Genomic DNA, 15,372 nt, shown 5'->3' with positions numbered 1-15,372 from the left:
GTAGGAAAACATGTCGCTTAAGGCGTTGCTTCTCTCTGGGTTCTGCAGGTGCATCTAGAGGACAGGACAGATGCCCGTTGGTCCTGTGACCCCACTTCAGAAAACAGGCACACAGAATTGGCTGGGACCGTGGTCGGCAAACCACGGCTTTTGAGCCACATGCGGCTCTTTGGCCCCTTGAGTGTGGCTCTTCCACAAAATACCACATGCGGGCGCTACCTTGATAAGGAATGTACTTACCTATATAGTTTAAGTTTAAAAAATTTGGCTCTCAAAAGAAATTTCAATCATTGTACTGTTGATATTTGGCTCTGTTGACTAATGAATTTCCTGACCACTGGTAGGAAGACTCAGACTTACGCAGTAAGGGTGCTCATGTCTGCACTCATTGCAGAAACTCGGGGCACACCCAAAGGTCCGCGAGTTGGGAAGTCATTAAGCAAACTGCAATACCATATGGTGACTGAGGGAGGACCAACCTTTGGATTATTGATGTGGAATCATCTGTTGAAATAATGTTACATTACAGCTGTGCCATGTAAGACAGATTCCCGACACTTGCGATGTCCGTCGGCGATGGGAGAAGTAAGTGCACCTCTTTGTCCAGCGGTCTGTCTGCTCAACTGTTATGCTCCCCTGAGGCTGGGACAAGTGATGGTGAGCCTGGAGGGCAGGTCCCCGCCCCGCAGGGTCCACTGACTGGTGGGAAGTCAAGTCAGCTAAATCAACAACTAGCATCTCGGGACTCATGACCAGTGCTTAGCAGGGTGGAGACACCCAACCCTGTCTTGGGTCTCTGTCCTAGAGGCACATGGTCCAGGGCCAGAGGCACGAGAGTGGCTGACATGACCGGGACCTGCTGGGCACCTGTGTGGCAGATATGGAGCTAGGGATGGGCAGTGAGCACTGGGATGGAGGCTAGTGCCCAAACCAGGGGGCACTGGCTACTTTGGCATTAATGTGGTTGACTAACTTAAAAAAAATTTTTTTTAATAATAACTTTACCAAGCTATAACTCACACACTGTATAATTCACTAATTTAAAGTATACCATTCGATTGTTCTGAGTATGTTCAGGGTTGTGCAACCATCCCCACAGCCACTTCGAGAACGTGTCATCACTGCACAAGGAGCCTGTCCCCTTTCGCCATCACCCCTCAGGCCTCCCCCAGGCCCTGGCGGGCACTGAGCCACTTCGAGAACGTGTCATCACTGCACAAGGAGCCTGTCCCCTTCCACCATCACCCCTCTGGCCTCCCCCAGGCCCTGGCGGGCACTGAGCCACTTCGAGAACGTGTCATCACTGCACAAGGAGCCTGTCCCCTTTCGCCATCACCCCTCAGGCCTCCCCCAGGCCCTGGCGGGCACTGAGCCACTTCGAGAACGTGTCATCACTGCACAAGAAGCCTGTCCCCTTCCACCATCACCCCTCAGGCCCCCCAGGCCCTGGCGGGCTGATGCTCTTCCCTGTCTCAGTGGACCCGCCCCTCCTGGGCATTCCCCACTGACAGACCTGTCCTGTGCATGGCCTTTTGCAGCTGGCTTCTCTCCCTCAGCATAGTGTTTTCTGTATGTTGTTTATTTTGAAGTTGACACTGAAATCCAATTTGGCATTAAGGTGTTTTTCAAGAGAAAAATAATCTTACACCTTTCTGGTTAGGAGAAGGGAATCAGCCTTCTCACATACAGTAAATGGACCCATGGATTAGGCTGAGGGGCTGGGTTGGAAAGCTTCCAGAGAGAAAGGGACTGAGTTTTTCCTTAGTCTTCTGAAACCGGCCCCTCCCAGGCCAGACCTGGGGAGCAGTGGGTTGGGAGGAGGGGTTTCTGGGGTTGGCACTCAGGTTGTGGGGTGCTGCAAGTGGGGAAGGGGATGTGAATTCTTGAGTGTGTGTGGAAGTCAAGCTACTCTTTCTCCTCCTACTCTTCATACCTGATGGTGCCTGAGCCCTTGAACCTGGGGGGCAGAGGAAGGGAGGTGTATCGCAGGGAAAGGGGCTGTCCCTAGAAGGAGGAGATAGAGCCACAAGTGTGAAGTCCTTGTCCTTCAGGGTCACGTGTCAGGGATGATGAGGCAGCTCTGCCAAGAGAGGAAGAGGCCAGGTGCAGGGTCCCAGCCATCCCCAAGCACGTTCGTGCTGACCTTTTTTGGGGAGGAGACTCCAATTTCCTGGCCTCTCTGGACCTCCAGGTTCTTCCCCATCTGCTAGTGGAGGGAGTCTCAGTCGTCAGGCCTTGGAAACTTCTAGCTTCGGGGTCTTGGTTTCTGAGCAGGAGGGCTGAGCCGATTTGCTTGCCTACTTTTGGGGAACTGTCCCTTTGGGTGATCCCTGGGACATTGGCTGTCCAATGTCAGCAGCCAGTGCTGACCTGGGTATAGTGCTCTCCCGAGTGTCAAAAGTGGGGCTTTGAGTGTGTGTGCCATGCGCATGTGTGAGTGTGCATCTGTGTGTGTGTGTATACGTGTGTCCGCGTGCATGTACACGTGTGTGAGCATGTGTGTACCTCACCCATGGGTGCAGACCCTGCTCTGAGCAAGCAGCAGATCCCCAGCTACCCCTGCATATGCGTGGGGGGACAAGCTGTGTCATTTCTGAGTGTGACCATCTCTGCATGTCTGGGAGCTTTTTTTCGGTGCTGAGAGGCTCTGACAGCAACAACAGGGCCGTCTTTGCCCATGTCCATCTGCAAAGCAGACAGGGACCCCGCTCTGAAGGCCTCATGTTCAATTGGAAGCTCTGCTGTCGCTGTCTTGAAATTTGCACGAGGCCTCACATTTTCATCTTGTTCTGAAGCCTGCCATTTCCTGGTGGCGATGACTTGTAACACAGTGAGGCTCCGAAGAGAAGCCCTGTCTGGAAGCGGCTCTGCCCTGCACCCTCCCTGCAGCCTTGGAGGGGAGCCGGATGCTGATGCCGCCCCCACACCTGGCTAGCCGAGGCTGAGTGGTGGGGCCTGGCCTCTTGGTGGCATGGTGCCGGCGGCCACCAGTCCCAGGGGCTGGGCTCAAGTGGCAGAGGACATGAATCACTGTCAGGCCCGTGTCCCTGTGCTTGAGTTGGGGTAGAGGGAAGCTGGCTGCTTGGCTGGCATCCGGAGGAGGGCGTGATGCAGCATGTACATCTGGGGGTGGGGACATCAGGTTCTAATTAGCATCCCTGGCTCCTGCCCCCAGGCCCTGGCGTGTGCAGGTCAGTTTCCTGTGGCTCAAGGCAGTTCCCTGTCTCAGCCTGACATGCTCCTCCTCATCCCCACTGCTGTCCCCGGAGTTGCTCTGCTCTCCCCAGCTCTCGCTAACGGGGAGTAGCCTTAGTGCCCCTGTCTACCCTGCTCTGTCCATCTGCCCAGGGCAGGGCCAGCTGACGTGCTGCTCAGTGAGTACTCTGTGTGGAGAAGACAAGGATGAAAGCTGGGACAGGGTGCTCCAGGGAGGTGGCACCGGTCCCAGCCTGCACCTCAGTCACGGAGGTGTCATTGACCACTCACAAGGCTGACTTTAGTCTGCAGCCCCTCCAGAGGTCAAGCTGATACATGTGGTTCCATGGCCCCCAGCCCCTCCCTAAGACTCACTGTTAGTTAGCATAGACTAGCTCGGTGGCCCAAGGCCCCCAGGTAAATAAAGACACTCTTATCAGGCAGGATATTCCAAGGGCTCAGATGTGACCTCCCAGGAGCCAGGGACAAGGGCCAAATCTTTTTTAGGGTGAGGTTAACCCTTTACCACACAGACCCCAATAATTATGGAAGTACAGGCTGGAGAGGTCAAAGGGAAGACCGCTGAGAGAGGGTGGCCACTCCCTTATTCTCAGTGCTGGAGCGGGCATGCAGGGATGGCAGCAAGACTCTGGAGGAGGGACTGAGCCCCAGGAGAACTGGCTGGAGGAAGCGGTCCCTGCTGGCCGCCACCCCACTTTTCCCTGGTCTTTCCTTTCTCCCAACCAGCATCACCTCTAAGTTTCCCGTCCCTCTCTGTCTGTGAGGGGCTCTGCTCCCCAAGCATGTCCTGGTTTACTGGGGCCAGACACTGGCCGGGTGAGCTGCATGTTTGGGGCTGTTTTGGAATGAGTGGGCTTAGGATATTGCGGACATGCTTGTTCTCACCTGGGACCTGGCTCGTCCCCTGGCATCTGCCCAAGAGCGTGGCAGGCCTCTGTTTGGAGAGTGAGCTCCAGGGAGGCAGTGGAGTGTGCAGGCTCCCAGGGACAGTCCCATCTGCTCTGAGGGCTGTCTGCCTTTCAGGAGACAGGAGGCTCAGAAGCTGCCTGTTTCTTCCTATTTGTATGCCAAGTTCAAAGCTCAGCCTGCTCCCAGCACCAGAGCAGCTAGGTTTACCTCCAGAGCATCTGTTTGGGGACCGGTGCCCCCAGGCCGTTGGGGGATCCACCAGTCCTGGGCCTTCCCCTGGCACTTCCTGGGACAGAGTCCTGTCCACCTCCTCCCAGGCCCCTCTGCACTTCCCCTGGAGCCCCCCGGTCATCCTTCCCCTGAAGAAATGTTCTATCTGTGCCATCTCTGCCCTCTGCACGATGGGAAAACAATTTTCCAAATTGTTTCTCTTGAAAGCAGGAAACCGGGAATAGGGCTCACTGGGCCAGCACCAGCACATGGTCCTGCTCAGGTGCCCACTTCATTCTCACGAGAATGAGGAGGGATTGAGGGGAGGCAGGGCAGGTGGGTCACCCCCAATCTGTAGATGGGGAAGCCGGGGCCTGGCTGACTCTTGCAGGCCGTCCTTCCAGGCTCCCTTCCAACCCCCCAGCGCTGTCTGAAACTGTTGGGGGAAACAGTGACTGTCCCTCACAACCCCCGAGCCCCACTGGCCTCCAGGGACCTCCTCATGCTTCTCCCTGTGTGGGTGTCGGCCTCACTGTCAGATGTGAGAAGCCCAGAGACACCGGGCTCTTCCCTGCCTCCTACCAGTTGGGTCCCATCTGGAGGAAGCGGTCCCTGCTGGCCGCTACCCCACTTTTCCCTGGTCTTCCCTTTCTCCCAACCAGCATCACCTCTAAGTTTCCCAGCTGCTGTGGAAGATTTTGCACAGTCCATCTGCGCACCTTTATGGATGATAGATCACTTTCATTGCCTTGTCCCGTGATTAATTTCCCATAATAGTCCTAACAGCAAGGTGAGGAGAGGAGGGAGAGGGGAAGAAAAAAAACCCTACACGATCCACTTTGTGCTGGGAGTATAAATGAATTAGATTTAATTTCTGTTTAATTGTTTCCATAGCTCAACCTCCACTGACTTCCCAGGATAATTTATTCTGCCATCTTGGGGGGAAGGGGGAGGGTCTGCCTGTGGACACTGTTTAATTACACCTGATCATCTTATCTCCTTGTAATTACTGGAGGCTCGCAGGGCTGCTCTGCCGCCTCCCATCTGCACCTGGGATGAATTCCGGGCAGGCCCCTGGCCAGCTGCTATCAAGGCCGGAGTGGCAGACTGTGGGATTGAGTCCAGAGCAGAGGAGGCTCCTGGAGTTGCTGGTGGGGGTTAGGAAGGACGGAGGGTAATGTGTCTTTAGAAGTAGAAATTTCCTGATGCTGCTGTTTGTGGATGTTAACAAAATGATAACTACCCCATCCCATCCCACCCCACCCCCGCGTGTGGGCTTTTCCAGCCCTGCCTCTAAAGAGGTGGTGAGGCCGTGGTTGGGCAGATGGGTTTTCCACTGCCCCCTTCCAAAGGGTCACCAGGGTAACTGAAGCACTTAGTGAGATCCCGGGCAGCAGGAAGGGGCCCTCCCACTCCCCATTCTGTCCCTCAGCATCCAGTGTGCTTGTTTTCTGTTTGACGTTTGTTGTGGTAAAATACACACAGTATAAAATGCCCTGGGTTAGCTATGTTAGAGTGGACAGTGAATGGCACTAAGCACATTCACACTGTTGTGTGGCCATCATGCTGTTCATCTCCAGAACTCTTGTAAAACGAAACTGTCCTCGTGACACACTCTCTCCCCCTCCCGCTCCCCCGACCCTGGCACCCACCATCCTCTTCCTGTCTCTGAAGGAAGACAGGCAGGCCCTTTGAAGCTCCAGGAACCTTATCTAAGTGGGATCACACAGCACTTGTCCTTCTGCGTCTGGTTGATTCCATTCAGTGTCCTGTCCTCAAGGTCTGTTCGCACTGCAGCTGGTGTCAGAGTGTCCTTCCTTCTAAGGCTGAATAATAGTCCATTGTATGGATGAAGCACATTTTGTTTTATCTTTTCATGGGCGATGGATGTGGGCTGTTTCTGCGTGTGTTTTGAGAATGTAGCTGGAAAGGTCCGGAGTCCATGCTTCATCTAGCTGGTCTGAACTTCTCACCTAGGACCTGAGCCTTTCCTCCTTGGTCATCTTTACCCCCCCCCCCCCCGGCCCGGCACAGGGCTGTGTCAGGGATGAGGACCTCGGACTCGGGGACTCAAGCAGAGCTCTGGCATTTCCAGCCGTGACTGACAGTCACCATGGCCCGGGCAAGAATATTCAGGAGTGGCTCTTTCTGATCTAGTTTCATATCATCCTCACCATAGACCCACAAAGAGAGGATGGTACCTCCATTTGTAGGTGGGGAATGTGAGGTCAAGGGTGGTCAGAGATCTGGTCAAAGCTTCCCTGGAAAGATTAGCACCAGCCCTGAGCCCACATCTGCTGGATCCTGTCATGTCTCTGTTGTCCAACGCCACCTGGGCTCACCATCCGTGTCACCCTCCCTGGATGGAGGTGAGGAGCTCCTGTGCCTTGAAACTTCTGTCTTGGAGCCACAAAAAGTCCTCTGCCAGGTGCCCTAAGTCCTTAGACTTAAGAATGCAACTGAGGTGTAAGCCGCCGGGGGACTGAGCTCTCAGCCCAGTACTTTGGTGTGTCCAGCCCTGATGAGAGGCTCACAGTGCTCCTAGCATCGTGGGGGACCTGGAAAAGAACGAGGCACTCAGAGAATAGGTCACCCACCTTCTGTGTCTCAGTGTCTGTCGTCCTTTGCTGAGGTGCAAGCTTGTGGGCAGCAGAAACCACTCATTGGGACCCCAGGGTCTGGCGCCAAGAGAAGCGTAATGAATGCCATCAGTGGGACAAAAGTAGAAAGTGTGAGTCCTGCTCATGGTGACACAGTGGCACCAACTCTGAACAGGGAGAAGATGAGCAGAACATGATGTCTGGGTCAGACTACCTAGGCTCCAAGTTTGTAGGGGCTCACAGGGAGGCAGAGCAGAGAGGGGCCCCAGAGGAGGTGGGCAGGTTAGGGGTGTACAAGATGCCTTCCTGCAGTTCAGCAAGAGGACGGCCATGCTCACTGGGAATGAGTTTTATTGAACACTCACCACAGGATGAGTGTCCTCCGTGCATGGGTCACGTCATTGCATCTCATGCTTGGACAGCCCTCTCTCCCACCGAATTCCCACTGCTCGCTGCCAGGGAAACCTCAGGATCAGCCTGTGGCTGTGTACTTGGGGAAGCAGGACAGATGGACACACAAGCAAAGAGTGAGTGGCCTGGCTGTGGGTGCCCAGGTGGGGAGCTTCGAGGACCCCAGGGCAGGAGGCAAGCTGAAGCCTGCATCTCAATCCAATGCCTGCCTTTTCCAACTTTGTGTCCGAAACCCAGTGAGGGTGGCAGCATTTTGGGCAATGGAAGTAGTTTATTTTTCTTCATTTCCTGTGTTGAACATTTGCTGTGCCCGGGAAATGCTGGCTGATGCAGCAGCAGCTGACCCTCCTGGCTGGCCAGCGCTCGCTCTGTCATCCCGAGAAACATTCTTGGCTGTGGGCACCGGAACCTTGGGCTCAAGGCTTGCCCCAGGGAGAGACCTTGGCTTACTTGCTGGAGTGAGTGTCTCAGCCAGAGCCAGGTTTCTGGAAGGAAGAGGGTGAGACGTGAACCTTGCTGATTCAGAGTGCCTAGGGTAGGAGGACACTGTGCAGCGGTGGCCTTCTGGTCTGGGAACTGGGGCTGTTCTAGAACCTTCCTTGTGGGTCGTGAGGGCTCAGTGAGGCATGGGGCACACACAGGTGAGTGCAGTGCCCGGCATGCGCAGGGAGTCTTCCTTGCCATTGCTGAGTGTGTTGTGAGTGCTGCCCCAGAACCATCCAGTACACACACAGAGGGTTACCGGGTTCTTCTGGTGCTCCTGGACCAGGGTCAGGACAAGGACCCAACACCCTTCACCCCGAGTTTGATGTAGCACAGACCTCGACTCACCTTTGTGATTTTTTTCACAAAGAGCAGAAAGGACAGGGTGTTCAGGGGATCCCGTGGCCTGCTGGATGCCACACAGCTTGTAAGTGGCTGTGTGATGGCTCCAAGGCCCGCCCCTGGGCCATTCTGCGGGGCCATTTTGCTATGGAGAGGGGAGTCCACAGAAATATAAGGGCATGGTTATTGCCTCTGTACGACGGTGACTTGTAGCTTGCACGTGTTACCTGACAGGTAAATTCCCAGCTGACTTCCCATTTCATCTTCTACCTTCTACCTTGGGTCACCTTCTACCTTGCCCTTCCCACCCTGGGCCATCTTCTGAGGGCAGACCCGTTCCTCCCAACAGCCACCCCGTGCAGGCTTCACTCTCAGACCCCCCCACTTACCAGCCTTCCCTGACCATCCTCCTCTGCAAGACCAAAAGCCTCTTGGGCAGGACTTTGTCCCAGCACCTGACACTGGTGGTTTAATACCCGAATGAATGGGTAACATGTCACGCTGCGTGTCAGCCCACTACACACACACACACACACACACTATTTTATCTGCATGGATGTTGGAACATCCTTGTTCCTGCAAACAGCCCCTCCCCTCCAGGGGTCCTGCCCTTTCATCCCCAGGAGGATGCCCGCCTGATGCCTCCTTGGCTCTCTCTACTGGCTGAGCAGGTGTGACACTTGACCTGGCACCGTGCTGGATGGTGTCAGTCCTGACAGGAGTCTCTGCCTGTGAGTGGCCCTGAGTGTCACTTGGGTTAGGAAGGGAGGGAAGGGGCTGAGTCTCGGCTCCTGACATGTGGACTCAGCCTTCCCTGCTTCCTCTGTTGTTGGGGAGCTTTGGCGAAGTGTTCCCCTGTTGGCAGGGGGAGGTGGAGTAAGGCCCACTGTCCCTGGGGCTCCCAGGTGCTCTGCTCAGGCCCTGGCTGTCCTCCCTTTTCCCCACGCCTGGCCAGTGCGGTGACTACCAAGAGGAAAAGGCTTGGTGACGGGTGCCAGGGAAACGTCCCCACTCCCACCCCCTCCGTTAATCACCAGCTCCTGGGGCGCCAGGCCCCTGTTTAAGAGGCACAGTGGTTCCGAGGGGAGAGGCATTCCCGCCTCCACTGTTAATCTGCTCCCCATGAGACAGGCTACCTTGGCCCGCTAATGACTCACGGTAATTACAGCCCCAACTTAGCACCAGGAATGTTAATTGATGTGTCCAGTGGAGGGGCTGGGCACAGTCCTTGCCCATGGCCCCCAAATGCCAAGGTCATGGGATTTGGCGGGACTGCAGGTGCATAGAAATGAGCATGCCGTCTGAGGGTGGAGTGCCTTTCTCCTCACTCTCTCTCACGCGTCCTGCATGCTTGCCAGACTGGGCTGTGGTCACACGGGAAGCCACTGTGGAGAGTGTGGATGGGGGCTTGGCAGGCCAGGGGTCGCCAGGTTCAGAGCTGGGTCCCATGGGGGCTGGAGGGGAGGACCACCTGCCCGCCTGTGGCCTGACCATAGTCCTTTGCCTACGGGATGGGCTTGGCGGCTTTTTGTGGAACCTGTGCCCACACCAGGCAATTCTGCCTCTGTCCACTGCTGGGTACTGGGCTGGCTGACAGGCAGGGCTGACTTCTGGCTCTCCCCCAGATGTGCAAAGCTTTTTGTGCCACCACTGGGCCCAGAGTTAACTTTATGGCCAGGCCTCTCCATCTAGCACTACGGTGAAGTTTGTTTTAATCCGATTGTAAAAATAACATGCTTATTAGAAATTACCTAGCAATGCCTCCTTTTTTTTTTTTAATAAATAAATTTTTATTTTAATGGGGTGACATCAATAAATCAGGGTACATACATTCAAAGAAAACATTTCCAGGTTATCTTGTCATTTAGTTATGTTGCATACCCATCACCCGAAGAGAGATCATCCTCCGCCACCCTCCATCCAGTTCTCTCTGTACCCCTCCCCCTCCCCCTCTCCCTCCTTCCCTCCCCCCCACCCCCCATAGCCACCACACTCCTGTTCATGCCTCTTAGTCTCGCTTTTATGTCCCACCAATGTATGGAATCCTGCAGTTCCTGTTTTTTTCTGATTTGCTTATTTCACCCCCGCACAACGCTACCAAGACTCCACCATTCTGCTATAAGTGATCCGATGTCACCATTTCTCCTAGCTGAATAATATACCATGGTGTATATGTGCCTCATCTTCTTCATCCAGTCCTCTATTTTTTTTACAGTGATTAAAAGCCTTTAAGCAAACTCTTGGCCAATACATCAAGAATCCATAAAAGAGTAGTGTCTTTAACATGTTCCCCAAGTCCAAGTTGGCCCCATCACCATGCCAAATCCCTGAAAAATGCACACCAACCACAGTTCAGTCTGTTAGGAGCTGTCACAGGGAGCAGGAGTCCAGGAAAGTTCCCCACAGGAAAAGTCTGCATGGCACTGGAATTGTTGTCACCATTCTATACTTTGCAGCTCACGTCCAAGTCCCAATGACCGCTGCTTCTAGCTGGTAATGATTCAGGTAGACTGGAAAAAGCCATTTGCAGCATGCATGGATATGGAGCTTCTGTTCTCCTCTGCCTGGAGAGTTGAGACCAGGTTGCTTTTCCCTGGATCTCTGTGACTGTGGCCTGGTAAAGAGAACCTTGGGATACACTAAGCTGGGTGGCAAAGGTAAATTCATAATACAAGTTGGCAAAAGGAGGAAAGAGAGCTCTAAATTAAGAGTAGGTCCCAGCCTGAAATATGAGTGGGGCATTGAGGTAGGAGGGATAAAGGAAACACTATATATTAAGCAAAGCAGCAGAAAATAGGACTATCAACACCCACAACAGAGATCTTTGAGGGAAGAATAAAAAACCTGACTATTCAGGCAAAACATAGTTAAGTGGCCCTTGTGTGAATGAGATCAGTTTACCTGCTTCTTGGAAGAAATACCCTAGGCTCGTCCACAGTGTCGTAGATGGGTCCGACGGCCCTGGGCACCTTCAGCCTTCAGTGGCAAACCCCAGCTTTCTGGCCAAGGTTAGGTCATAGGTGGCTGGAGCAGGGCTGGAAGAGACTGAACCCTCCCTTAGAGGAGCGAGGGGGAAGCCCACCTTCCAGTGTCCCTGTTTCCTCACAGCAGAGGCGTGTAAGCCTGGCAGGCTTTAGTTCAATGACCTTCCTTTCCACTATTGAAGCAGGACCCAGATGGCATCCTATGAGACCCTTTGGGGTGTTGGAGCCTTTAAGGGTGTATCCTAAAAGCTGGTAGTTTCCCCTGATCTCTATTGGGCCTTTTCTGCCTCTAGGTAACTTAAAAGCCATTCTCAGAAGATCTCGCTGAGGGGTTTGAGGATCCCCATCCGCCTATATAAATCTTTTCCATATATCTGGAGCTATTTGGAAAAAAGACAGAACAGTGTTATTAGGTAGATCTAATAAAGAAGGTAGTAGTTTGCAGGCGAAAAGGATTTGGTGTCTCCTGTTCATCAGCATTCAAAAGAAATGTAAATTTTTTTTTTTTTTAAAGTAAAAAGCATGATATGGTATACCCGTCGGAGTCATTGGCCTGGTGTGCAGGATTCCCAGGTTCGATTCCCGGCCAGAGCACACAGGAGAAGCGCCCATCTACCTCTCCACTCCACCCCCTCTCCTTCCTCTCAGTCCCTCTCCTCCTGCCCGCAGCCAAGGCTCCACCGGAGGAAATGCCTCCTTTTTTTTAGGCTTGTGAGCCCAACAGGAGGATTGGAAGGAAGTTTGCTGATTACCTAATGCAATGCCAGCCTAACAGTGGGGGAAACTGAGGTTCAGACGGTGTTGGAGAGGCCAGCTCAGTGGAAGCCCAGGCTGGGACCCGGGCTCCTGCTTCTGACCAGGACAGTTCCCACGCTGTCTGGAGCTCAGGAAAGGAAGGGGCCAGTCCCGGGGCTCCTGCCAATGGCATGCTGGTAGGGAGGCCCCACTGGGCTCCTGGCGGTCCTAGGTGCCACTCTGCCTCGGGGGCCCATTAGTGTAAAGGAAGCAGAAGGGGACTTGAGGCTGGAACCAGGGCACAATGGAGACAACATCCTCAGTATCTGCGGTATGTCCCTTACTTCCTCTGAGGATGGCTGGCCACTTCCTGGGGGTAGAGTGGGGGCTTCTTTCATTTCTCACGCAGCAGCATGACAGCCAGTGAGGGCCCAGAAGTTGTCATTGGCTTGGCTCCTTGCTGCAGGCCTTCTGTGATGACATGGCTGGCAGAAAAGTCTATAGACTTCTGATCTTCTACATCCTGGGCACTGGGGTGAGGCCTCAACCCCTCCCCCTCCCCACCCCCGCAGCTGGGCAGCAGTGGGAATGGTCAGTGTAGGGAAGGGTCATTGCACTTCTCCGCCTCCCTTGCTTATCCATTTCCCCTCTCTGACCCGATGGCTTGTCCTGCCAAGAATTGCTGAGCTGGTGGATGTGGTCCCTGGCCCCGACTTCCCAGCCTGTAACAAGAAGGACAGGTTGAGAGATGGGGCTCAGCTCAGTGCCTTTGTCCTCAGTGCCCTCGACGTGCCGCTCTCCCAGCGTCTGGCACTCAGACCGTTGGTTGCCGGCTGAGAAGCTTGGCAGGCTGGGACAGTGCTCCTGCAGCATGGGGCTGCTTGGCTCCCCCATTAAGAAGTTTGACAACACATGGAAGCCAAGGATGGGCCAGGAGGTGGAGGTCACCTGGGTCAGCTTCCTGCCCGGTGGGCACCTGCTTCCCAACTCCTCTGACAGATGGCCACACAGCGGCTCCTCGACCGGCCCCATAATTTATGGTTTAGTGATCTCGGAAGCCAAGGGACAACTGAAAGCCCTCTACTTTCCCCCTGTCCTCAGAAGGGCCATACAGTCAGAGGAAATGGGCACCCTTGGGTGCCCCCACTCTAACCTTCTTCCTCGTCCCACGTGGCTCTGCTGGAGGGGAGCTCGGCATGCAGACGGCAGGCAGGGTCTGCAGGAACCCAATGTCTCTACCCCTGCTTCCCCCACCTGGGCTTTTCTGCCCTCCCACAAATGCCTGCTCTCTCTTGGTTCTCTCTCCCTGAGGCCTGGGACCATTAGAGAGTCTGCCCAAAGCACTTGTGTGCTTTGTTTGGCTGATAATGGGGGTGGGGGGGCCCTGAGACTGAGTGCACCCTACGCCTCTCACTGGTGATGTGACTTTGGCTTCCTCAGGCAGAACAGGGGGCCCATGGCCAAACATCCCTGGGTGTGTGGAGTCACTCCCCCCACCCCATGTCTAGGAGAGAGCAGTCCAACTTTGCTCCCTCTGCCAGTAGTTGGCAAGGCTGCTGGGCAGGGGTGGTGGTGTGTAATTCAGGCCCTGGCAGACAGAAGAGCCCCTGGGCAGTGACACAGCTGTGCCTTCTCCAAAATATGATCTGGATCTTACCCTGGGAGTGGGGGTGGGGATGGGGGCAGGCATGGGTGGGTGATTGTCTTCCTAGCTCAGACCCGGGAGCAATGGCTAATCCTGGTATCAGCTGTTCTTGTATTGTTTAGAGCTGTCGTCACCTCTTACTAGCCAATCCCTTTTCCCCTCCGTTCCCTGTAACATGTAAAGATTCTCTATGTTAAACATCCTCTGTACTTTGATGCAAAATTAATGTGCGGGTTTTGTCCCCTGACTGATGAAGAATTGGTACTGGGAGAGGTCCCAGGGAGCGGGCTGTTGTGGCTGGTTTCCTGAAGTGCCAGGCGAGGGACATGCTGGGCCCGACAGTGTTTCCTAGAGTAGCCCCGTCAGCAGAGGGGGGTGGTGGCGATGTTGACACTGACAACACAGAGCACTCTGCTGCCGAGGACACCCCAGATGCCCTGATGGACAGCTTCAGGGTGGCTCCTCCAGGGCCTCTCTGCCCGCCCTCATCTCAGAGGCCGGAGCTGCAGGTTGCCAGGCGGCAGCTGCTCAGCTGCAGGTGTGTCACCTCATTGGGCACTAACCTACACCAGGCAAAGTTGGCGCCTTCCCAAGTATCTTCTTGTGGCAAGTGGCCAGCGCGGTCACCAGGGAAGGAAAACAAGACAGTACAACACAACACAACACAACACAACTCTGACCCCCATGTGTATATGCATGTTGACATGTGTTTTAGAGACAGATCTGTGCTTGGCCCCCAAAAGAGACCCAGACCTAGAGCCTGCGAGTTCCTTGCATGCAGAGCAGACTGTGCATCTGTGATTCAGCCGAGGGTCCTGAGACGGGACACTATCAGAGGTGGGATTCAAATAATTTAACAGCTGGTTCTCTGCCCTAATGACCGTTTCAAGTATAAAAAACCCAAAAGGTATTTACCAAAAGGTAGTTTATTATTTCATGCATTTAATACTTGAATAAGAATAATAGTAATAAAAGAGGAACACAAAAGTAGATTATAAGAGTTTCAAAATATTAGTGGAAAAATATTAAATAATACCTGACAAAAAACAATGAAACTGTTATTTAAGGTATTTCCATACTGCTTCTTGACTGGTGTCCTCAGTTGCAATTATTTTCACCTATAGACCAAATGAACATTACTACAGGCGCTTAAGCACACGCTGTTGTGCAGAGGAATGTTAAAAAAGAGTAAGGAATGTAAACTTGTGATTTCCATATTGGGCAACTTCCCTGGTGTCCACCTTAGAGAGAACCCTGATTACAAGTGCCATTTTAACAACTGGTTCACAGGATTTAACAAAAAATTAGGTATCGGTTCTGCCGAATGGGTGCAAACCAGCTGAATCCCACCACTGGAGACTATCCAGGTACACCAAACGCAGTCAAAGGTGTCCTTATCTGAGGGAGGGGAGGAAGTCCAGCCAGGGAGGAGAGGCCAGGTGACAAGGAGGCAGAGACAGGAGTGATGCTACCACAGCTGGAGAACGCTTGAGGCCACCAGGAGCTGCAAGACGCTGGCCATGAATTTCTCCCCAGAGCCTGAGGTGACCCCTGACCCCGCCACAGCTGGTTCTCAGCCTCACGAAGCTGCCTTTGGACTTACGGTCTCCTGGGAGAGAACAAGTTTCTGTTGTTTTGAGCCACCTAGTCTGTGATACTTTGTGCCAATGGTGTCCTAATAAAATGCACCACGTTGATAGCAAGTGAACTACAATATGAGGGGTCCACTCTGGTAGTCATGCTCTGATCTGGCCAGGGGAAGCCTTGGTCTTCACGTGTCTGTGTAAATAACTGTGACCATGGCTCCCTCTCATTGCCTCTTTACACATTTTGATTG

General features: G+C 53.9%; 1 protein-coding gene across 3 annotated transcripts in view; it reads left to right on the top strand.

Moving 5' to 3' along the window:
* RBFOX3 (RNA binding fox-1 homolog 3) overlaps positions 1 to 15,372 on the top strand; it is a 376,035-nt gene that overhangs the window by 73,075 nt on the left and 287,588 nt on the right. The gene's annotated exons all lie outside the window — the stretch shown is intronic.

This window comes from Saccopteryx leptura, chromosome 4 (assembly GCF_036850995.1).
Source record: "Saccopteryx leptura isolate mSacLep1 chromosome 4, mSacLep1_pri_phased_curated, whole genome shotgun sequence".
In the NCBI taxonomy this organism is placed as follows: Eukaryota; Metazoa; Chordata; class Mammalia; order Chiroptera; family Emballonuridae; genus Saccopteryx; species Saccopteryx leptura.
The sequence above is the reverse complement of the archived record's forward strand: the minus strand, read 5'-3'. Positions and strand labels throughout refer to the sequence as shown.